This window comes from Phoxinus phoxinus, assembly GCF_949152265.1.
Source record: "Phoxinus phoxinus genome assembly, chromosome: 18".
Classification (NCBI taxonomy): domain Eukaryota; kingdom Metazoa; phylum Chordata; class Actinopteri; order Cypriniformes; family Leuciscidae; genus Phoxinus; species Phoxinus phoxinus.
This window is the reverse complement of record NC_136893.1, coordinates 28317951-28343064: the sequence shown is the minus strand read 5'-3', so window position 1 is coordinate 28343064 and position 25114 is coordinate 28317951. Positions and strand designations below refer to the sequence as shown.

Here is a 25114-nt window from a genome sequence, read left to right as displayed (position 1 = left end):
GAGACCTAGGTAGGGTTTCGCCGACCCTGGAGCACGCCACCAGATGATCCTCCGCCAGATGGATGGCCGAGTCCAGCGACGTCGGTCGGTGGCACTGGACCCACTCGGCCGTCTTCCTCGGGAGCCGAGTGATAAACTGCTCCAGTACCACACGGTCGATGATCTTTTCGACGTCGCTTCCCTCGGCCAGTAGCCACTTGCGGCAGGAGTCCCGGAGCTGCTGGGCCATGACGAAGGGCCGGCCGTTGTCGCCCAGATCCAGCGACCGAAACCGCTGACGGTGTTGCTCTGGGCTCCGGACGACCCTCTGGAGGATGGCCCTTTTTAGGTCGTCGAAGACCAGGAGGTTCCGGACCGGTAGCTGTTGGGCAGCCGCCTGCGCCTCCCCGGACAGCAGTGGGATGAGGCGCACCGGCCAATGCTCCTTCGGCCACCCACCTGCCTCTGCTGCCTTTTCGAAGAGGTCGAGGAAGACCTCTGGGTTGTCCTGGGACCCCATCTTGTTCATGGCCAGGTGGGGGAGCTCAACCGGTGGCGGCGTGGCTCCGGTCCGAACCTCCCGATCCATCCAGCTCCGGAAGCTCTCGCGGTCCTCTCGCTGGCCCTGGACGAGGAGCTCGAAACGACGTTCCAGGTCGCTCCTCATACCCACCAGGGCCTGATGGTGTTCGTGGTGAAGGGCCGCGAGGGAGGTGATGACTTCTGCAAGTGGGGAGGATCCAGACGGAGTTGGTTGGCTGGCGGCGGCTTCCATCTCCCTTCCCGGGTTTCGGCACCAGTGTAGCAAGTTTCAATGATTCTGGGAAGGAAGAGGACAGGGTCAGCTTGCGGAGACTGCGGGGGTTTATTAGAGAAAAACAAAACAAACAAAAACAACGTCGCGCACACAGCGCTCTGTGATTTCAAAACTCAGTCCAGTAATATTTGGTCACTCAAAACGGTCTGGTGAAGCACTCTTTCCACTGACGAGTCTTCCATGTGATCACCCACAGATCTCCGCTGGTCTCTCTCTCCCATACTGTTTCCACTTGGCTTTTATTCCCTCTCCACACCAATCACTGGAACAAGACACAGGTGTTTGTCATTTGCACTTGACCCACTTACACCTCACCTGTCTCCCAATCTTCTCTCCTGTCACAGACTCCGCTAGACCACGCCCCCCTTGCCACACACACCTTTCCAGCCTGCTTATGGCCATAAATATGCTTTTCCTTTGTTTGCAGTATAATGGCTAACGACTAGCTATTCACGCTGTTTCAACCCCTAATTTCTTTCATAGTTCTCACTTCACATTTGAAACTGTATCAAATGCCTTTCTTAAATAAAGAAACATTTCATTAAGCATTCCTATTTAGAAAAAAATCATAAAAAATTACAGCTAGATGGCAGGTGCACCTAGAGAGCTAGCTAGCATGTTAGCTAAGCACACCAATTTATGAGATTAAAATCATGTTTGTGCTCCAAACTTACTTTATAGCGCAAGTCGAGTGTTTTAAATAATCTTCTATGAGCTTATTTGGCTTCAGATAAAAAAATCAGACAGAAAATATATGATTTTATAGTTTTCTGCACGAGGATAAAGTCTATATCGATTAGCATTACATTATAAATATAATCTATTATTATAAAAATACCTGACATGGCTCGAAGAACACAGGTAAATCAAATATTATTGCAATCATGTTTATTGTCTTCAAATTATCTTTATCTGCATGTTACAGCGATCTCTGAAAGCTTTGTTTATGTCATGACGTCCTGGAATGTCACATGATATGGTTCTTCTTCGTGTGTTCCATATATGGAAAAAACTGTGTATCTGGCGCCCTCAGGTTGCTGTATGGATTGAAAACACAGTACATCAGAGTATCCAGCGCTCTTTATGATTACATCGACACATTTTGATATAAATTCAATAAATATTATTCCTGTCTATAGAAATCTGATGTAAACCTATGAATATCTATCAATATTTCTCCAAATCTGCACATTTTTGAGCCAAAAGCCCTGAGGGACGTTGTTTTGTCAAGCGTTCTCATGACGACAGCACGGGAGTTTTTTTTATGAATGGACGCGGCTGATGCTCATAATTCATATTAAAGGTATCGACTCATTTTTTCATTACATAAATCCTGACACAAATTAAGACATAACTGTCACTATAAGTTTCTCAGAATACAATAGTGGTCAAATACTGAAACGTGAGACTTATATCTTTTTAATGATGTATGTCAAGGTAATAACATTAAATCTGATGTAAAAACAAAACGCTTCAGTGCGTCCTCGCTCTGGCTGAACGTTAACAGGTCAAATCACTTAGCACTCAAATACTCTTAATAGTCTCAAATCACTTAGCACTCAAATACTCTTAACAGTCTCAAATCACTTAGCACTCAAATACTCTTAACAGTCTCAAATCACTTAGCACTCTGAAGGGGCGGTCAAAATCCCTTGTCTCTTCAGTCAGTTATATATATATTTCATTCCATATCCTTTTGAATGCTTACATTACTTTTATACAAATCAATAATCAAATATATATATGCATTATCACATAATCATTTCTATATTCTTTTGTGCTTGTGAAATTATATATTTCCTCTAGAGAGCAATGCCATTTCTCTGCCTTTCCTCCTGAGGAGCTATGTTTTGGCTAACTGATAATACGAAGCTCAAGCACTCTTCGGCCTTGGCGATGTTATTTGGTGGTGTTCTGTGTGTGTGTGTTTGACTTTCTACGTAGGCATTTGGGACACAACGCTCATCCTCATCGGCGCTCTCTTCTAACCTGCGAGGTCAAAACTGACCTAGATCTAAGGATTGGCGACAGCTATCCTAACTAATGGCGATAGGCACCTTTTATCTGCTCACATGTGTGAAATTGTTTATGGTTTTATATTCTCTTAGCCAATCAGATGTATGATGATGCGATGCTTGCCCTTGCAAAATGGTATAATTGGTGTATTAATTTGTGTAAGGTAGAGTTGGCTCGTGAGACTTTGACGCTCGCTCTACCAATGAAACTGCAAACTATTCTTCAGTAAATTTTTATCCTTTTGATTGAACTTCACGACTCCTGGTCATTTTTTCTACATATCTGGTCTCGGGTCTTATAACTGTTAACCCCTAACAGTTTTGGTGGAGGATGCGGGCAACCATTCTGTGGTGACATCTCTGGCAAATCAGCAAACAAGGTAGAACAATTTTATTAAGTATTAGGGCTGTCTGATTGGAAGAGATTTTGAAGGGGAACGGGAGAGCTTCACTCCGACGAGGCGAGTGAAGATTATTTATACTATGAGAGTATAAAGGGTTGCTGTTTTGGTTAAAACAGCAAAAGTGAAACGCACTCTGTGGGGGCCCAGTGGGGCAATACTGGTGTGAGACACCACCCCAGCAGAGGGCGTCCCTGGATTAGGTCCAGTGGCACCGCAAAACCTGATCAATCTCTTCCATCTCAGATAGGGGTACCCCGAAGTTAGTGATTCAGGCAGGTAGGGAATAAGATGTTAGTTAGATTAATAAAATAAAATAAAAATAGTAAAATATAGGGTTGTTTGCCAGGGATGCATCAGGAACGGTCCCAAACAAATAAAATATATATAGTGTGACCCAAATTGGCATAGACCAGTATATGTGACTTGGGAAGCGAAACATACTTTGTAATTTCATTGTGTAGAAGTCTCACTGTTGTTGCTAAACGTATTTTTCCGCCAAATTTATTGTTGTTGCTGCTAAATCTTTTCTCTGTGGTGGTTTTTCATCTGTGACCAATAAGAATGACTGATAAAGAAAATAGTCCTGACCAAATGGAAGAGAGCGAACGCTGTAAACAGCTCTGCTCTGACGGGCTCAAATCAAAGAAATACGCACAGCTCATAAAGAAAATGGTCAGTCAGGGGTTTGATTCTGATTGGAAAATCACACAGCAGTTAGACTGGCTGCAAACAAAAAAGGAAGCTGATAAAGTCAAATTTTTATCCGTGTTTGCCTATTCATGGATTTGTAAGATGGGTGGTATACCAATAACTCCTGAAAAAGCAATCCCTGACATGATTAATGGGTGGTCCAGCTTGATTGCTCAACGTGATAGGATGACAAAAATGATCGGACGAGAGATAGGATCTGATCTGTGCAGTTTGAGTGAAGGTCTAAAGGCAGTGTGTGATCAGGCTGAGAGAGCTGCGAAATGTGAGACGGTCTCTCGTGCTCCCTCCGCCCCCACCATCTCTTCTCAGACTGTTCAGGCGGCAGCTTTAGCCGGCCAGACTGAGAACCAGTATGATGGACCCTATGCTGAGGCTCGCGGACTGTTGAATGTGGCTGTTGTAAAACCCCCCGGATAAAATGTCAGTGATTCCAGCTATGCAAGCAAAGCAAACTGAGTTAAAATCGGGGGGTCAGAAATCTTGAATTTTCCCCCATGGAAAACACACTACTAAATGCAGAAATTGTGGTAGGGAGGGCCATGTTGCTAGACACTGCCATAAAAATAAAAATCAGGGAACTGCGAAAAAGGAAGGTCCTAAAAATGATGCTTCCAGCAGCAATAGCCCCAAAAACGCTCCCCACCAGCTTTCTCAGTCTGAGCTGGAAAATCTGAGACAGCTGATCGGTGACGCATAGGGGTCAGCGGCCTCCGGTTCATGTAATTATGCAGACACCCGCCCATTCATAAACGCGTTGTTAGGAGGCCGGCAATGCATTGCTTTGATTGACACGGGCGCAACTGTATCAATTACCGATCTCGATCTTGAAATCACTTCTGAAACTTTGTATATAGAAGGTCTAAATGGCAAACAGGTGTATCACAAATCTGTTTCTGTCCCTCTAACCATTTCTAACTCTGAAAATGTATATTAGACTGAATTTTGGGTAGGAGAAAACACTGTAGGGACAATTATTGGTGTTTACATTTTGAAAAACCTTGAAGCTGATGTTTTGCTTTCTAAAAATAAGCTAGTGCTTGGCTGCAATGAAACAATTCGCTTATCTCAGACTGGCCCCCACCATGAGGAGAGATGTGCAGTGGCTTATTCTGTGAGTATCGCTGACGCTTGCCCTGAGTGGAAGTTTATAATTTCTAAATTCCCAAATGTATGGGCAAAAGACAAATATGATTGTGGTCTGGCACAGATTCAGCCTCTGAGCATTCCAGGTCCCTTGCATGAAGCCAAAAGACAATACCCTTTGAGAAATGAAGCACGAGAGGGAGCTGAAACTATTCAGACTGTTTTGAAGGCCCTCCAAAACGGGGGATTCAAAGTGAACTTGAAGAAAGCACAGCTAGCATTACCTGAAGTGACTTATCTGGGACAGATTGTGGGGGTGCGTGGCCGACGCATCCCCCCCGAACGAGTTAAAGCTATTATTGAACTTACAAAGCCAAACACTGTCACTGGTTTAAGGCAAGTGATGGGTCTTTTGAATTACTGCCGCCAGTATGTTTCTGAATACACTAAACTCTCTAAACCACTCACAGAGGCACTGAAAGGAGGAAGACCTGGATCGGATTTGATCGACTGGACTGAGGAGATGGAGGGGGCTTTCGTGAGTATCAAAGGAACTCTTGCTTCCTCCCCAGCATTACGACATGCCGATGCCAGCAGGCCTTTCCACCTATGGACATGGGTGGGGACCCGGTCTTACTCCGCTGCTCTGGGTCAAAAGGTTCCGGGCCGGAACTCGTATGGGATAGTAGGATATTATTCTGCTCCTATTCCTGTTTCAATGGCAGGGCAACATCCGTGCCTGTTGATATGTGACTGTGCAGAGTGGGCAGTGACATTGTGACACATCAAAAGGTGATACTGCACACCAGACACCAGATTTTGAAACTGTTAACAAATACCCGTTTAGGCTCCATCTCTAATCAACGACGAGCTAAATGGGAGACCACTCTCTTGAGTAAAAATGTGGACATACAGATTGACATTGAAACTGCTATCAATCCTGCCTCCTTGCTTCCAGAAGAAGGAACTGCACACATCTGTGCCCGACTGATCGAGACGGACAGCCAAAGCCCTCTTCAATCTGAACACCTGTCTAATGCTATGAACTTGTTCGTGGACGGCTCCAGCTTTCATGAGCAGGGTACACGCTTCGGCCCCGTATGGAGGCGCAGGGGATTTCTGACTACCGCAGGACTTCCTATCTCACATCAACAGCAGGTAAAAGAACTTATGAATGCCTGTGATCTTCCCGCAAAAGGAGCAGTCATCAAAGTCACCGGGCACGCTACTGACAGCTCCCCGGAAGCCAAAGGGAACCACGCTGCAGACACTGAGAATGAGACTTACAGAGACATTTTTTAACTTTATGCAGAGGATGACCATGAAGAGATAGAACAGTGGACAAAGTTAGGAGCACAGAAAAATTCTGAAGGACTTTGGAAATTTAATGGACGCTTTGTTTGCCCTGTTTCTGCTCGAACCGAACTAATGTCCTTGTATCATGGGTTGGCAAATGCAGGGCCTGAGAAATTACATGCAATGATTTCAAAAACCTGGTGGTGGCCAAAGCTGAGGGCTTCTTGCAATGATTTCTGTAAGAGATGTTTATTATGCCTTAAGGTTAATTCTTCCTCAAAGCTGAAAATTCCCTTAGGACATGCCCCTCGACCTCAGGGTCCGTGGACACACCTCCAAATTGATTTCATAGGTCCATTGCCCCCTAGTGGAGGGTTCACATACATTCTAATGATTGTTGATCTTTTCTCCAGATGGGTGGAGGCATTTCCACTGAGAAACTGCACCGCAGACGCAACCGCAAAAGTAATGTTGAATGAAATTTTCCCAAGATGGGGCTTACCCTTACAAATTGATTCAGATCAGGGTACACATTTCACGGGAAAGGTAATGAAAAATGTCATAAATTGATGGGAGTGAAACAACACTTCCACATCCCGTTTAGGCCTCAGTCTAGCGGGTCCATTGAACGTACAAACAGAACACTTAAAACGTCATTGAGAAAGAGATTGTTGGAGTGGGGGAAAGGGTGGCACGCAGCTGTTCCAATGATTCTTTTAAGTATGAGAGCCAGTCCTAACAAAACTACTCAGATCAGCCCTTGTGAAATAATGACAGGTCGTTACATGCCTGCCTTGCCTGAAATAGGTGACAATGTAATGTTGCAAAGAGAGATTGTTTCTCCTCTAGGTCCAAAATTCGATGGACCTTACCAGGTGCTCTTGACAACTAATACATCTGTTTTACTTGACAGAGGGGTTCTGGGTACTGTCTGGAGACATTGGTCATAGGTGAAACCACTCGATAAAGGTTCCAACCAAATCACCGCATCATAATAACGAACTATCTCTAGAAGGTAATTTATATGTGTGATAGTGTAAAAATTCTGTAACAATGTTTTATCATTACAGATGGCGGAATCCGGCGATATATTGAAGCTGCTAATTCTTTAGGAAGAAGTGCGAAATACCAAACGACTGAAAGTGAGGTGGGCCATCATTCGATTGGCACTCCCTCTCTCGTTTGTGGCTTTGATTATAATAGCCTTATCATTCCTGATGTATTCAGATTTCAATTTGGACCGGTAGACTCCATGCGTTCTCCACTCACTGGGATTGTGAGGAGATTTATAACCGTCCATCATGGGTTCAATACCCATGCCTAAATTCAACTGAGGGTCTAAATTTTATTCCAACCATGTATCAGAACGTTAATGATCGCTGCTATCGCTTGGACGGAAATGAGACGGTGACCTTTTGGCTTGGTCACTCCCCAAATTATCCTGGTAATACCCTCATTATGCAAAAAGGTCGGTGGGATAGAAGTGGAGGCGTGGGTTGGCTCTTCTATGTTTTTGTGTGTGTATGTGTGTTCGTTTCTTCTTCTCATATATTTGCAGGTCTTCTTGACGAACCGCCTGAGCGACAAACTGAGGAGGAACAACATTGATCCCTGTTGTGAGTGGAAGGTGGGAGAGCCTTGGAATGGGGACTGGAATTTTTAGTTTCCAGCATGTCCGTAAAAAGGCGAAGAGACAATTGTGACCCACCAGGGAAGCATGCGTTACCACTCCACCTTCCGTAGTGACCTCACTTGTTAGACCAGACGTGGCGGTATTGGACCCCACATAGGTCTAAAACGGGGGACTGAAGGGGCGGTCAAAATCTCTTGTCTCTTCAGTCAGTTATATATATATTTCATTCCATGTCCTTTTGAATGCTTACATTACTTTTATACAAATCAATAATCAAATATATATATATGCATTATCACATAATCATTTCTATATTCTTTTGTGCTTGTGAAATTATATATTTCCTCTAGAGAGCAATGCCATTTCTCTGCCTTTCCTCCTGAGGAGCTATGTTTTGGCTAACTGATAATACGAAGCTCAAGCACTCTTCGGCCTTGGCGATGTTATTTGGTGGTGTTCTGTGTGTGTGTGTTTGACTTTCTACGTAGGCATTTGGGACACAACGCTCATCCTCATCGGCGCTCTCTTCTAACCTGCGAGGTCAAAACTGACCTACATCTAAGGATTGGCGACAGCTATCCTAACTAATGGCGATAGGCACCTTTTATCTGCTCACATGTGTGAAATTGTTTATGGTTTTATATTCTCTTAGCCAATCAGATGTATGATGATGCGATGCTTGCCCTTGCAAAATGGTATAATTGGTGTATTATTTTGTGTAAGGTAGAGTTGGCTTGCGACCTCCTCGTGAGACTTTGACGCTCGCTCTACCAATGAAACTGCAAACTATTCTTCAGTAAATTTGTATCCTTTTGATTGAACTTCACGACTCCTGGTCATCTTTTCTACATATCTGGTCTCGGGTCTTATAACTGTTAACCCCTAACAACTCAAATACTCTTAAAGGGTACCCCGATTAGTGCAGCATGTTGGCCTTATAAGATTAAATTGGGCGTCAGCTATAAAAAGGTGATACAAAAAAACTCCAAATGTTTTTGTTTTTAATAAAAAAAGCCGAAAATCCGTTCACCCGTAGGCCGCCATATTTATTTACGTCTCAATGCATTCTGGGTAGTGACGTGTATAGGTTGTTGCCTGGTTGTAGCCTAGCCGCTTCGGTTATTTGTTTTCCAACGTACCGGCTAGCTAGCTACGTTTTGACAGGTAGCGAGATGAACACGTCTGCCGTTCAGCCTTTTCAGTTTGAACCCGAGCGCACTCAAGATTATCAGAGAGTTGAGGAAGCGAGAGTAGGGCAAATGGTGTCTGTGCGGCTACTGCTTGCCCATGCCAAGCGAGAACGAGAGCGTTTGCTGTAAAGAGCTCCACTTTTTGTCAGCAGCTGTCCTGGGTAGGCTAAGTATAGAGCAGACGATCGTACTATCGGTATAAATAATTTAATAAGTCATCTACCGCCATCGTTTGCTTTATTTTCACCAAGCAGTCACTCACTACGCACAGAAATGAGAGGGAAAAAATAGTGCAAATCAGAATTATCTGAGATTTAAGATTTTGGTAACACTTTAAAATACGGATCCTTCGTTAATGAATAACTACACAGGAACAAATGAGTAACACAATGTTAACAATCTAGTAACTACAGTTAACTAACAAGTAACTCTGATTAACGAATTAGTAATTAATAGCACACAGATTTAAGTGGTAGTTCACTATTAACTAATCAATAGTTACTATTTTTTTAATACTTCCCAGAGAACTACTGAATTTTTTTACAGATTTAAGTGGTAGTTCACTAATAACTAATCAATAACTACTATTTTTCAATACTTCCCAGAGAAATAATGAAAAAAAATCACAATTCATGCAAAACGTAATAACTAATGCAGGAAAAATTACTAGCACTAGATTAACATTACTGCTAGATACTGTACACTAATTATAAATATGTAATAGCGTAGCAGACTTATGATTTGGGAAAGCTGTCAATAATTAGCCTATGCACTGCTGTCTTTTAGAGAACTATTCATAAACTAAATAATTTTTAAGAATTGTTTTTATAAATGCACTTGTCTGGAACCCTTACCCTGTGGCCGATTTTCCGGCATTCCTCTGGACTGGCTTTGAATAACTAGACTCATCATGGTGAGCACTGGAACATACTGAGTCATCAGCCATCCAAATACCAGTTATTTTATTATTTAACCTACTTCTCAAAAGTGTTTTTATGTATTTCTCTTTGCTCATATGTATATATATATATAAATATGTGTGTGTATATATATCCTGTGAATGATTAGATGATTCTACCCTTTCGGGTTGGCTCTTCATTAGTAACTACAGCATGGAATCATGATAACTAGTAATGACTCAAGTGTTAATGCATACTTCTATAGGAATTATTAATTATTTGGATCCGTATTCTAAAGTGAAGATCATGTTAACTAACTAGTAATGGCTCAAGTGTTAATGCATACTTCTAAGAAATTTTCTAAAAGTATAGTATTTAAAAGTTCACAAACAATATCTCATACGCTTGAAATGACTTGAGTTTGGTATTCCTATAGAAGTAACACTTGAGTCATTACTAGTTAGTTAACATGATCTTCACTTTAGAATACGGATCCAAATAATTAGTAATTCCTATATAAGTATGTAGTAACACAAATGTTCTTCTGCCTCTTTTCTCTGGATGCTGAGCTGGTGTTGAGACAGAGGCTCTCTCTCTCTCTCTCTCTCTCTCTCTCTCTCTCTCTCTCTCTCTCTCTCTGGTAACATTTTACATTTATGCTGGGTACAAATGGTTTAAATTATCATTACATTACATCCATGTTGTAACTATTTTAAGTGTAAACATAACCTTATTGCACATTGAACGTTTTTAATTCATGTAGTCATATTAAAACGAGATAATTGCTATGAGAATGTGTCTTATTTAACCAAAATTACTTTTGAGACGCTGGAAAGACTTGAACATGCGCGTCCTTTACCGGCTATTTGGAAACCGAAAGTTTGGCCGAATAGCCGGCTTTTACACCGACTAGTCTCTATTTTCATGCTACTAGTACTTATTTTTTAGGTACTAGTATCTATTCCATTAAGTACTAGTACTTATTCATTCGCTTTTATTTAATTCATTATTTTTTTTTTGCCATTGACTTCTATGGGGATCTATGGCAAGCCGTATTAACATGTTATCATTTCAACCGACTAGTCTCTATCTTCATGCTACTAGTACTCGGTTTAAATTATTAAATGTTAAAACGGCTTGTCATATGATGTAGTTTATTTGACCATGTGTTTGGTGCAGTTTGTGTTTTGTTGCATTTAAGTTTTGTTTTGTTTTTGTGTTTTTTCCCCCCACAATTATTGGGTGACTGTCATCGTGCGGCAAATAAAAAACACTTTTGAACCTGACCAACGGCGTCCTCTGTCACGTGGGGCCTCCATCCGCTACTGCTATCGTAACGCAAGGCAAGTTTATTCATATAGCACATTTCATACACAATGGTAATTCAAAATGCTTTACATAGAATTTAAATTGACATAAAATAATCACAACAGATGCATAAGGTAAAGATATCATGGATAAGAGATAAAAATAACAATAAAAGCAGAGAGTCCTGAATCACTAAATGCGATGCGCCGCTGTCTGAATGGAAGAGTCAGAGAGCTTCGGTTCGCCAGACACACTATAACAACTCCTGACTTCAGTGACTGATGGCTTTCAGTGCTCACCGTCTCACTTCCCAATCCTCTCAACTCTTCCAACCTGACAGCCCTAACCACACACAGAAACAGCATAAGCAAAACAGTTATAAAAACAATAAAACGATTATACAGAAATAAGATAAAAAAAATAAAAAAATTTCTAAATGTTCATTTGCTGGCAGCAGCGTTCAGTATGAGCTGTGTGTGTGTGTGTGTGTGTGTGTGTGTGTGTGTGTACAGGTGTCATAAGCCATTAAGCCATTTTGCTAACTTCAGCTCACAAGAAAAAATATAGCTGCAAGCAGCGATTACGGGCCCAAGCCGGTGGCACCGCCACCCTGGTGCCTTTAGTTACACTAAAGGCACCGGGGTGGCGGTGCCCCCGGCTTGGGCCCTCCATCGCTGCTTGCAGCTATATTTATTTATATATATATATATATATATATATATATATATATATATATATATATATATATATATATATGTACGTGAGTAAAGGCTTCCCTCCACACAGATTCCAGATTTCCTCCTAAAGTGGTGTCAAACTCAGTCAGTGCCAACTCTCTGCATCTCTGGGTGATATTCATGCCAATGATACCAGGGGGAGTCGGATCTGGCTCTGCAGAATTCCCATCACGGACTATCAGAAACCCACACTCGGGTATAGTAAGCCCCATCACTTGGATGTCCAATTCAACATACCCCAGGTACGGCAGGGGTAGTTTGTTTGCTGCAGTTATTCTTAGCCACTTAGAGGTGCAGTGAAGGTCCTTGTCTTCTCCGTGAAGGTTTTCTCTGAAGAAGCTTTCTGTCAGGGTACTCACATTACTTCCCGTGTCCAGAAGACATCTAACTGAAACACCATCAATGTGAATATCAACTTCAGGGCACTTGCCAACTGCACGCTCCAAGAACCGCTCTTTTGTTAACGTACTGCATCCAGAGCCTTCTGGTTTTCCTCGCATTGCTCGGCTCACTGCAACGGAGGGACCCCGTTTCCCTGTACCGCAGAACTGGTGGTGGCAGTGGGCTGGCCTTTGAAACTACGAGGTACAGGACACTGTCTGGCTATATGTCCCACTCCTTCACACCTCAGACAGACGGGCTGGCCATCATCGGTGTACTTGGGCTTGAACTTGGGCTTTCCACTCTGGCTATCACTGGAACCAACCTTTTGTACAGCGAGTTCACGAACTGCATTAGTGAGTTCTCCAATAGCTTTACCCTGCTGAGTGATTACTTTTACTACCTCTTGCAAAGCTGAAGCCATGTCACTTTGTGCAGCACTGGCTGGATTTGAATGTTCCGACATATCCCCCGAACATGTACTCACGATATTTCGACTCCGGGCCACATTAGCACCACGGGGTCTGTCCTCCACAACCCACATCATGGCCTCTTCACGGACATCAAATAGGGTGGACTGAGGCTTTTCTCTGACCAGCTTGCAAAGCTCTCTACGCAGGGTCGCATCTCTTATGCCTTCGATGAACTGATCTCGTAAAGCCAACTGGGGATCAGACACAGCGTAATGGGACTGTTGGAGAGCAGAATTAAGAAGCTGAGAGAGAGCATGAGAAAAGTCACGGAAGTCTTCTCCCTCTAACTGTCTGCGTGCATAAAAAGCATGTAACAACTGTGGTGTAGTACGTTTCTCTCTAAATGCCCCCCGCAAATATGAAAACAGATCACAGGGTTCTTTAGTCTCTCCCCCCATACACAGCTTAACCTCATCTAAGGCTGAACCTCTTAAATGTGAAAGTATGAAATCAACTTGGTCATCAACGTTCAAACCCCTTACCCGAATTACACGTTCAACCTCATCAATGAACTCATCAACAGACTGACCATCTTTACCATGATCACCACTGAATGGCATAAGTTGACGTTCCCTTGGAATGTAAACATAAGATCTAGTGGCAACATTACTTATATTAGCAAGGGTTGACATGACCTGGTCGTGTCTTCGACCTAGCTCCAAAATTTGTGACTGCAATTCCGCCACTGGATTACCTAGATCATCATGACCCACAGCCTCAGCATTGTCCATATCACGGCTGGCTCCAGCCTGAGCCGCTGGCACATCATCGTCCTGGTCCATGCTCTTACGATGTCTCTACCTCGAATGGCACACAGTCACAAAACACAGTCACAGCCGTTTAACCTGAAGGGGCTATTTTCTGCGGTCGCCTTTGCCAACGATCTCAGCGTCTAAGTGAACACCCTCCTGCGTTCCTGAAAGCTGGTCCCTTGCTTCTCCACAGGCTCTCCAGGCACGTCACACTTCACGTCGTCAACCTCCTTGGCACCGGTAACTCGACCCCTCTTCACCACTACCGTTGTCTATGTTTCTCCTAATCTACCTGACTGTCACCCCAAAATTAGCAATGGAACCCCACTCCTGGTACCAAAATTCTCTGTGGCCCGGTGTGAGAGTTTTAGTGACGACACCGGACACAGGAAATAAAATTATTTAAGGGGATCGTTTATTCCAGACTGCACTTAGAACAGCGCAGCGTTAACTATGCAAATCTTAAGGATGTTTAGTAGGAAGGCTTGTTACAGTGGTTGAAACCAATAAAGATGTTCTTTCTTTTACATCAAACTAAGTCTCCTTTGTCTTTCTGTTCTCAGTCATCACATTAACACATCAATTACAGGAATATAACCAACATAGACAACGATAGTGGACTCTTATTCTGAAAAACAAATCCACAGATTGTTACGAGATTTCTAAGCATTCTCATAAGATCAAATAAGGCTGCTTATGTAACATAACACATATAAAAATGAAATTAGAAGCCACATTTCCCAGTAACATTAATACATTACACCGGCTAATATTCACTTAATCTCAAATCACGGTGAATTAACACTTGTACAATTCAAAAATCAAATAATTCAAACTTACTGTTCATCACCACCCGCTATAGCATTGTACACACTTTCACAGCGAATTATGAACTCAATTTCCCTTCTGTGAACAGTAATAGACACAATAAAGCACTATTCCTTAACATTTGGAACACATGACACCAGAACAATCTACTGGTTACAATAAAACACACATGTACATGAGTAATAAACAATTTTTAGAATTGGTTAGTTAACACTCACTCTGTTGTTTTACACTCGTCCCACGGAAACAGAAGGCCTACAGAGCTCTCTTCTCCCCTCTATAATCAACCAAAATGTCCACCAATCACTTAATGCTTAAAACACATCATGCACAACAAAATAATCTCAATGATAAACTGGCATTGATGATAGTTAAACACTTACGCTTCAAGATCTTTTGTCGATCTGATTTCCTAACATGGGTAGGTGTCTCGACAGAAATCACCATCAATCAACACAATACACAGCCATCCGGCCAGCAAACACCGAAGAGGACTTCACTATAGTTCTATTAAAAGTGCATATTTCTCACTATTGTGGTTATATCATCGACTTTTGTGGCCTTGATTCGACACAGCGTCTGCATGAACATCATCCGAACCACGTTGGGAAATCGCGCCGCTCCCAGACCACACTCGCGACACTTCCAGACAGTGACGTTTCTTAAAGGGCCAGCGTAACATTCCATCCATGGATGAGAAAAGCACTAAAACATTTTATATGTGCAGTTCACTTAAACCAGGGCTTTGATAACTAGTCTAGTGATTGACTTTAGTAACTTTTGACCTGGTTACATATATATATATATATATATATATATATATATATATATATATATATATATATATATATATATAAAGCCGCCACCCCGTTGCCTTTCGGGTTCCTGTGCACGACGGGCAATAACGTAACCCGCTTTGACTGTCGAGAGGGCAATATAGCCCTACACTGTAAAAAGTCGCTCAGTGCTATTGTCCATGAGACTTATTTTTTTTAACTATATTTATTCCATTAAATTAATTTATTTTTATTTCTTTGTTTTTTTGAGTTATTGATAAGTAAAAAGTGTGAATATTTTCGTAACTTAATATTTTCTATAATAAAATTAGGTTCATTGGACTTCACCATAAATTGATTTTACAAAACTCATTTTAAAAGTTTATATCAGACGTAAAAAAACGACCCCGCCCACCTGCAGCAACGGAAAGTTCAAGCCCGCGGGCAAATCCTTCACTCTCGTTCCAGGACAGAAGCTTATTCGAACACTGAGCCATGTAAGTAACTTTTTGTATTTTTAAAGTTAGATGTTAGCCTAATTAACGTGTTTATGTTGTACAATCTGCAAAACCATTGCTCTGTTTCTTACAAACTTTTGCGACCGTCGGTCGCCATTTTTAATGTGCTCTCAAACAGCTCGAAAGTAGCAGCTAACTTGAGCCACATAATGTTAACGTTAACTGTTAGTGTATAAATCCATGTGTGTGCGTTGTATAAGTAACGTTAATGTTGTCTTTGTGTGATAGTTTAATTTTTCAAATGTGTTTGTAAGTTTGCCAGTGAACTGAGAGTGCAGTGTTAATTTCATTTTTCAAACATTTTTTCACAGACAAAAACGAGACCATAACTAAATTAAAACCTACAAATAATGGCGAATAAAAACGTTAATGTTAGGGAGAAACTATTAGCAGCTAGGGAAGAGATCCATTCAGAACTGATTTGCGTTTGTGGTAACGTTAGATGCGTAATGTTAGGCCTACATTTTGTAACGTAGCCTACTGATTTACCTGACTGAACAGGAGTTGGCATGCGTTTGATGCATGTCAATCGTTCAAAAATGTAAACGTCTGGGAGTAAGAGTGACGACGCAAAAGAGGTTTTCCTGTGCGCTCACGTGCAGCCCTGCATATAGACAGCTAACTTAACGTTATACAGCCCGCGAGGACTGAATTTAACTCTTTCATGTCTGAATGGATTAAAAACACACAACATTATTTCTTAGTGTATACTTCACTTAATATTATTCAAACAACATAATAAAAATAGAAAAGCATTCATTGCTCTTTAATAGCTTTTATAAGGATTACTTGTATTTAGTTTATACAAATATGTCTGCTTGAAAGAATAAAGAATCATGTAGGCTATGTTAGTTAAAGACTGAATAATCATTAATAGACTGTTCTACTTTAGAAGTGTTTTTTTAAAGATATAATTTTGTCACAATGCTAAATCTGTGTCTGTATTGCATGGTCAAACTTAAAATAAATATTCATATTAACAGGTTGATAGATTATCTACAGGAATATTATGGGTTTGTAAATGGAAACATTTTAGAAAAAAAATGTAGATTAATGCATTACAATTTAACTAAATTAGTTGAACTAAAGCTTATCTTGTTCAGAAGGCTAATCTTCACTTGTATTTTAAGTGTTTTTTTTTTTAAAGGGCTTGCATTATAGTTGTATGACTAATATTTGTTTTTTCTTTTCCCTCTTCACAGATGGGATGGCCCTGTAAATTGTGCCGTACTGTGGTACAAAGAAAGAGGGACATTTTTAAACATTATAGACTGCGTCATGGGACCTTTGGACACAGCCATTCCTTGCCTTGTATTCATATAGATTGCCCATGTTCTTTTAAATCCTGGAGTTCCTTCCGCTCTCACCTCTCAAGATACCATCCAGAAGCTAAATCCCACAATTCACCAGAAGTAAGTCTTTCATTTACCTGTCCTCTGTGTCAAAACCCTGGATATCACAATGAAAAGATGTGAATTTATCAACAAAAATAATTTATTCATTTTTGTTCTGTTAACTAGGACCCAAGTGCCACTGCTGTAAAAAAGAGAGATGTCACTCTGAGATGCCTCTTTGAATGGGAGAGAGTGCACAGGAGCTCATCTCTGATTACTGTGTAAGTATTGGCTCAGTCTGGTGAACAGGTTTAAATTGTGCTGACTGTTAATGTAAACTAACTGAACCAACATTTGGCTGGTTATGGTAGAGTATTTGTTTTTCATAAACAAATCAGATTGTCTTATATATATTTGTTTTATCTCAAAGGGGGCTGTAGAGACAACTGTTCATGATGACCTGAAAATGAAAAATTTCAGCATTTATGTCTGCCGTGAGCCAGATGCAGTAGGAATCATCCTTGAGGGAATTCCAGTCCTTTCTAATCTCGGAAATCTGGCCAGAGCATGCTGCTTTCTGCTTGGGTTGACATATGCCCTTAATCTCGAGTATCCACCGAAGCTTTGCAAAACATTTGAGGTGTTCCAAAGACTTTTCGTGGGACTTGACACACTGCGCCCAAAACCAAGCCCAAAGTTCATGACTTTGAAAAATAAAGTGAAAATGTTCTTTCAAAACTGGTCAGTTGGTGGGATCAGTGGAATATTTGAGTAAAAATGTTTCTAAATGACAAACTATGTGAAGGTGTCATGTTATTGTATAATGCTAAGTTGTACTGTAGGTCAGATGCTCATGCTTGTGACCTGTAAAGTAAGTTAGTGTTAAAATGTTTATATATTATTATATTTAAAATATGTACACACTACTATGAAGGTGTTTTACAAAACAGCAGTTCATGATTGTTTTAATGCATGAGTACAGATGTTACTTTATACTGTCCAGCTAATTTCAACTGTTTAGAAATATTAAACTGTTTTAATATGTACACCGTAAAAACACTGAAGCACTTTATTGGCTGATTCAGATGTTACTGATTGTTTACATTGTGCAGCTAATTGGTACTGTTAATAAATGTTGAAAATTAACAGTCTGAACTAACTATTTGGGTTTACACTTTCAAAACCAAGAGCAAATTGGTTAAAACTAATAAAACAGAAGACATTAACAAGTATTTTTTCATTTAAATTTTACCTAATTTAATTAAGTCTGTATAAAATCCTGATCTGTTTTTTTACTTTGATTGTACTTAATTTATTGGCTTTTTCTTAAAATGCTACTTAATAATATGTTTTTTTATTAATTCGAAAATATTAGGTTGTCCTTACTCAAAATATCAGTTAGTCCAATAAACTTACAAAAAGTAGTTGGAAAATGTTGTCTTAATTTTATTGAGTTAGATTCAAGTAACAGTTTTAACAGTGTATGTATCACTCGATTTTATTTAACCAAATGTTTTTTTTTACAAAATATGTTATTTATCTGATTCATCCAACCCTATACTGCACTCTTTTACTAATACTATATTATATTTAATCGTTTTCATGTCTTGCCCTCAAACATATCTGTTTAATCTGCTTATTTTTAAGTTACACATAATACATTGATTGAAAAAGAAACTCAAACTTTTTGTTTATGGTAATATTATTTGATACAGAAATAAATAAGTGAGACTGTGGGAGTGAGGGGAGGGTAATGACAGCCAAAGGGAGACAGAGACAGATAAGTTTTGAAACTAAAAAAATGACATCCTAACTTTGATAATGTTTAAATATACATAAAAATGCAGCATATCATTAATTGAAATTAGTGTACTTTAAAACACTTGTTTAAAATAAAAAAACGATTTATACATAGTATAAAACACTTGATGGCACAATTGTTCATAGTCTTTCTGCTCCCCTCCCCACACACACAGACAAGGGGGCTGTCTGTGTGTGTGCCCTCCCTCCCCTCCCCACACAGACACTCACAGGGGGGGCTGTCTATGTGTTTGTGTGTGCCCTCCCTCCCCTCCCCACACAGACACACACACACAGACACACACACACACACACACACACACACACACACACACACACACACACACACACACACACACACACACACACACACACACACACACACACACACACACACACACAGAATGGCTGGGGGAACTCTGTCAGAGAGAGACAAAACCACATTCAAACCAAAATATCTGACTTCCTGTTGGTCGGAGCTAATGACTGTAAATCAGAAAGTTGTCCGGCTCGATGTGCACAATATACATACCAAGTTTTGTGACTGTAGGTAAAACTAACCCCCCCACTTTTGTCAAAAGTAACACACTTCCTGCTGCCAGTTGGTGGCGCTATAACTTTGACTCACATTAGTTACATCCATGTGATTGCTCTCTTACAACAAACACGCTACTGAAGTTTCATCAAGATCAATTAATGTATGAAGACGTTATAACACATCGTGTTTCTCTTTTCTCGCCATAATTTCGTTTCCTCGCCACGGCCAAACTGTTCGAGATATCAAAAATCCGTCAGCAATTTAGTATCCTCAATGTCTTGACGTAATGCTGACCGAGTTTGGTTGCGATTGGATGAATTTTCTAGAAAAAGTGTTTCAAATTCCAGGGGCATGCGTTTTCATACCACCCACAATAGCCGACTTCCTGTTGGGCTGGCGTAAAACTTAGAGCACGAAAGTTGTTCGGCCCGATGAGATCTATATGTGTACCGAGTTTCATATTATTACATGCAAGCGTGTTTGATATACGGACAAGTGTTTGAATCCCATTCCAGGGGGCGCTGTCGAGCCCCCCTGCCACGCCCGGGTACCAGCTTCAGCCCGGCCGCGGGTTCTAACCTGTGTGCAAAATTTCAAGAGTTTTCGAGCACGTTAAGGGCCCCAAAAGTGCCCGAGATTTTGCACACAGCAGAGAAAGGGTTAAACTAAACTAGCCCCCCTCCTCACACACACACATACACAGATCCCCCCTCCCCTCCCCACCCCACCCCACACAGACAGACACACACACACAGAATAGCAGAGAGACAGAGAGAGACACAATTCACATTCAAACCACAATATCTGACTTTCTGTTGGTCGGAGCTAATGACTGTAAATTAGAAAGTTGTTCGGCTTGATAAGATCAATATACACGCTGAGTTTTGTAACTGTAGGTAAAACTATAACTAAGTTATAACACACTTTATGCATCCTTTTTTAATCATAAATTTGTTTCCTCGCCACGGCCAAACCGTTCGAGATATCAAAAATCCGTCCGCAATTTAGCATCCTCCATGTCTTGACTTCATGCACACTGAGTTTCGTGGTCATCGGATGAATTCTCTGGGAGAAGTGTTTCAAATGCCAGAACATGCGTTTCCATACAGCCCATAATAGCCGACTTCCTGTTGGACTGGCGTAAAACTTAGAGCAAGAAAGTTGTTCGGCCCGATGAGATCTATATGTGTACCGAGTTTCATATTATTACATGCAAGCGTGTTTGATATACGGACAAGTGTTTGAATCCCATTCCAGGGGGCGCTGTCGAGCCCCCCTGCCACGCCCGGGTACCAGCTTCAGTCGGGCCCTAATGGCCGCGGGTTCTGACATTTGTGCAAAGTTTCAAGAGTTTTTGAGCACGTTAAGGCCCCCAAAAGTGCCCAAAAGGTAGTAAAATAATAATAATAAAGAAGAAGAAAAAGAATAATATAGCTGCAAGCAGCGATTACGGGCCCAAGCCGGTGGCACCGCCACCCCGGTGCCTTTAGTGGCACTAAAGGCACCGAGGTGGCGGTGCCACCGGCTTGGGCCCTCCATCGCTGCTTGCAGCTATATTTATTTATATATATATAATATATATATATATATATATATATATATATATATATATATATATATATATAAAACCGCCACCCCGGTGCATTTAGGGTTCCTGTGCATTACGGGCAATAACGTAACTCCGCTTTGACTGTCGAGAAGAAGTCTGCTTTAGAGCTTGCATCAGTGTGGGATCTGCAAAAGTACACATCGAGGGCACATATCAACCACAAAGTATGCGTGAGCACCCTTCTGAAACCTAAAATGAAAAATTAGACACCCTACAGTCTCATGGACTTAACGGACACATGAAATCAGCAGCCATTGTAAGTACACAAGACCAAAAATTCATATGAAGTGTGGTATATATATTCATTGAAATTACTGTACTTTAAAACACTTGTTTAAAAGAAAAAACACATGTATACATAGTATAAAACAAGATGGCACAATATACCTATTTTTAATAGAGTCTTTCTGCCCCCTCCCCACACACACAGAGACAGGGGGGCTGTCTGTGTGTGTGCCCTCCCTCCCCTCCCCACACAGACACACACGGGGGGGGGGGGGGGGGGGCACACACACACACGCACACACACACACAGAATGGCAGGGGGAACTCTGTCGGAGAGAGACAAAACCACATTCAAACCAAAATATCTGACTTCCTGTTGGTCGGAGCTAATGACTGTAAATGAGAAAGTTGTCCGGCTCGATGTGCACAAAATACAGACCGAGTTTTGTGACTGTAGGTAAAAATAACCCCCCCACTTTAGTCAAAAGCATCTTGAAAGTAACACACTTCCTGCTGCCAGTTGGTGGCGCTATAACTTTGACTCACATTAGTTACATCCATGTGATCGGCCTCTTACAAAAAACACACTACTGAAGTTTCATCAAGATCAGTTAATGTATGAAGACGTTATAACACATCGTGTTTCTCTTTTCTCGCCATAAATTCGTTTCCTCGCCACGGCCAAACCGTTCGAGATATCAAAAATCCGTCCGCAATTTAGCATCCTCAATGTCTTGACTTCATGTTGACTGAGTTTGGTGGCGATCGAAAGAATTTTTTAGGATGAGTATATAAAATTCCGGGGGGATTCATTTTTTAAACAACCCATAATAGCCGACTTCCTGTTGGACTGGCGTAAAACTTAGAGCACGAAAGTTGTTCGGCCCGATTAAATCTATATGTGTACCGAGTTTCATATTATTACATGCAAACGTGTTTGATATATGGACCAAGTTTTCGGACCACGTTCAAGGGGGCGCTGTTGAGCTCCCCTGCCACGCCCGGGTACCAGCTTCAGGCCGGCCCTGACGGCCGCAGGTTCTGACCTGTGTGCAAAGTTTCAAGAGTTTTCGAGCACGTTAAGGGCCCCAAAAGTGCCCGAGAAGTCCCACACAGCAGAGAAAGGGTTAAAATAAAGCCCCCCTCCTCTCTCACACACACAGACACTGAGGGCCCTATTTTAACGATCTGAAACGCAAGTGTCAAAGTGCAAAGCGCAAGTAACTTTGTGGGTGGATCCCGGCGCTGTTGCTATTTTCCCGGCGGATAAACGACTCTTGCGCCCGACGCAAATCTAAAAGGGGTTGGTCTGAAGTAGCTTCATTATTCATAGGTGTGGTTTGGGCGTAACGTGAAATAAACCAATCAGAGCGTCCTCTCACATTCCCTTTAAGAGCCGGCGAGCTTGTTCCATGGCGGATTGCTATTATAAAGGCGGGTTTGCCAGCGCACGCAGGAGCGGTTCACAGCCGAGGAAACCGACGTTCTCGTCAGGGCCGTAAAACACAGAAAAGTAATAATGGGGATGATGGGAGAAACCCACCCAAATTAGCTTCGGTTAAACAGGCGTATAATTTGGGTAGTAAATGTGTAGCCTAATCTAGATTTTTTTATTTTTTTTTATCTAGATAGATCTTTTTCACATCTTCACGGACACAACAATGATTTCCCTCGTGTGTTAATATTTTTCCTTGTAATAATGTATGATTTGCAAAAATGAAAACTGCTGCAATCTGTTTATATTAGAGAATCAAAGTGGATGCGGGTTAACATTATGGCAAGCACGCGCCCTTAAAATACTACATCACTAACGCGCAACGCGCCACTGTCTTTAGACTGTTTTTTCCCTGATCAGTTGCGCAATTGCTTTCTAAAACTGGAAAATAGCACCATTGAAGTTTTGCGCCGGAACACGCCTCCTCTTTGCGCTGAACCGCCCCCGCGAGCGCAAGTTCATTTCCTAATTTACCGACGTGCGTCTGTGGAGGGAAAAGTCCGCTGTGCGCGGGTGCAAAATAGGAATGATACATGCGTCGGTGTACAAAGTCAATTGCGCTGGGTGCAAGATAGGGCCCTGAGAGAGACTGGCAAAATTCCCATCAAATCACATTCAAACCAAAATATCTGACTTCCTGTTGGTCGGAGCTAATGACTGTAAATTAGAAAGTTGTCCGGCTCGGGGAGATAAATATAAATACCGATTTTTGTTACTGTAGGTAAAACTAATACCTCATTTTTGACTAAAGGTGGCGCTACTGAGCCCCTTACCACGCCCGTTTCTGAAACTTTGCACAAGTGTACTAGGCAATAAATGTAAAGTGTCTGTCGAGTTTCATGCAATTTCAAGTATGCTAAGAGTCTCAAAAACTTTAAAAAAGAATATTAAAGTTTGATGCGTTGCCATGGCAACAGTATTTAAGATATCAATAATCCTTTCACAGGTCTACATCTGTCGTGTGTTTACATTATACAGATGAAGTTTGAAGCAAATCGGTAAAAATAAGAGGGTGATTTCAAAGCATTTTGAAAGTGACACACTTCCTGCTGCCAGTTGGTGGCGCTATAACTTTGACTCACAATAGTCACATCCATGTGATCGGCCTCTTACAACGAACACACTGCTGAAGTTTCATCAAGATCAATTAATGTATGAGGATGTTATAACACACTTCCTGTTTCCAATATTCGCCATAAATTTGTTTCCTCGCCACGGCCAAACCGTTCGAGATATCAAAAATCCCCTCGCAATTTAGCATCCTCCATGTCTTGGCTTCATGCTGACCGAGTTTCGTGGTCATCCGATGAATTCTCTAGGAGAAGTGTTTCAAATGCCAGAACATGCGTTTCCATACAACCCATAATAGCCGACTTCCTGTTGGACTGGCGTAAAACTTAGAGCACGAAAGTTGTTCGGCCCGATGAGATCTATATGTGTACCGAGTTTCATATTATTACATGCAAGCGTGTTTGATATATGGACATGTTTTTGAATCCCATTCCAGGGGGCGCTGGCGAGCCCCCCTGCCACGCCCGGGTACCAGCTTCAGTCGGGCTCTGATGGCCGCGAGTTCTGACATTTGTGCAAAGTTTCAAGAGTTTTTGAGCACGTTAAGGCCCCCAAAAGTGCCCAAAAGGTAGTAAAATAATAATAATAATAAAGAAGAAGAAGAAGAATAATAAATAATAATCCGGAGGAAAACAATAGGGCCTTCGCCTTTTCAAGGCTTGGGCCCTAAATAAAATATATATATATATATATATATATATATATAAATAAATATAGCTGCAAGCAGCGATTACGGGCCCAAGCCGGTGGCACCGCCACCCCGGTGCCTTTAGTGTAACTAAAGGCACCAGGGTGGCGGTGCCACCGGCTTGGGCCCTCCATCGCTGCTTGCAGCTATATTTATTTATATATATATATATATATATATATATATATATATATATATATATATATAAAGCCGCCACCCCCGTTGCCTTTCGGGTTCCTGTGCACGACGGGCAATAACGTAACCCCGCTTTGACTGTCGAGAGGGCAATATAGCTCTATGTATCACTCGATTTTATTTAACCAAATGTTTTTTTAACAAAATATGTTATTTATCTGATTCATCCAACCCTATACTGCACTCTTTTACTAATACTATATTATATTTCATCGTTTTCATGTCTTGCCCTCAAACATATCTGTTTAATCTGCTTATTTTTAAGTTACACATAATACATTGATTGAAAAAGAAACTCAAACTTTTTGTTTATGGTAATATTATTTGATACAGAAAGAAATAAGTGAGACTGTGGGAGT

The 25114-nt window shown here is 41.4% G+C and overlaps 1 long non-coding RNA gene across 1 annotated transcript; it reads left to right on the top strand.

Annotated features, from left to right (window-relative positions):
- Window positions 1–15707: 15707 nt before the first annotated feature.
- Window positions 15708–18272, top strand: LOC306985900. Its single transcript, XR_013794889.1, has 4 exons — window positions 15708–15779; window positions 17003–17212; window positions 17321–17415; window positions 17565–18272. It is a non-coding gene; the product is annotated as an uncharacterized lncRNA (long non-coding RNA).
- The last annotated feature ends 6842 nt before the right edge of the window (window positions 18273–25114 follow it).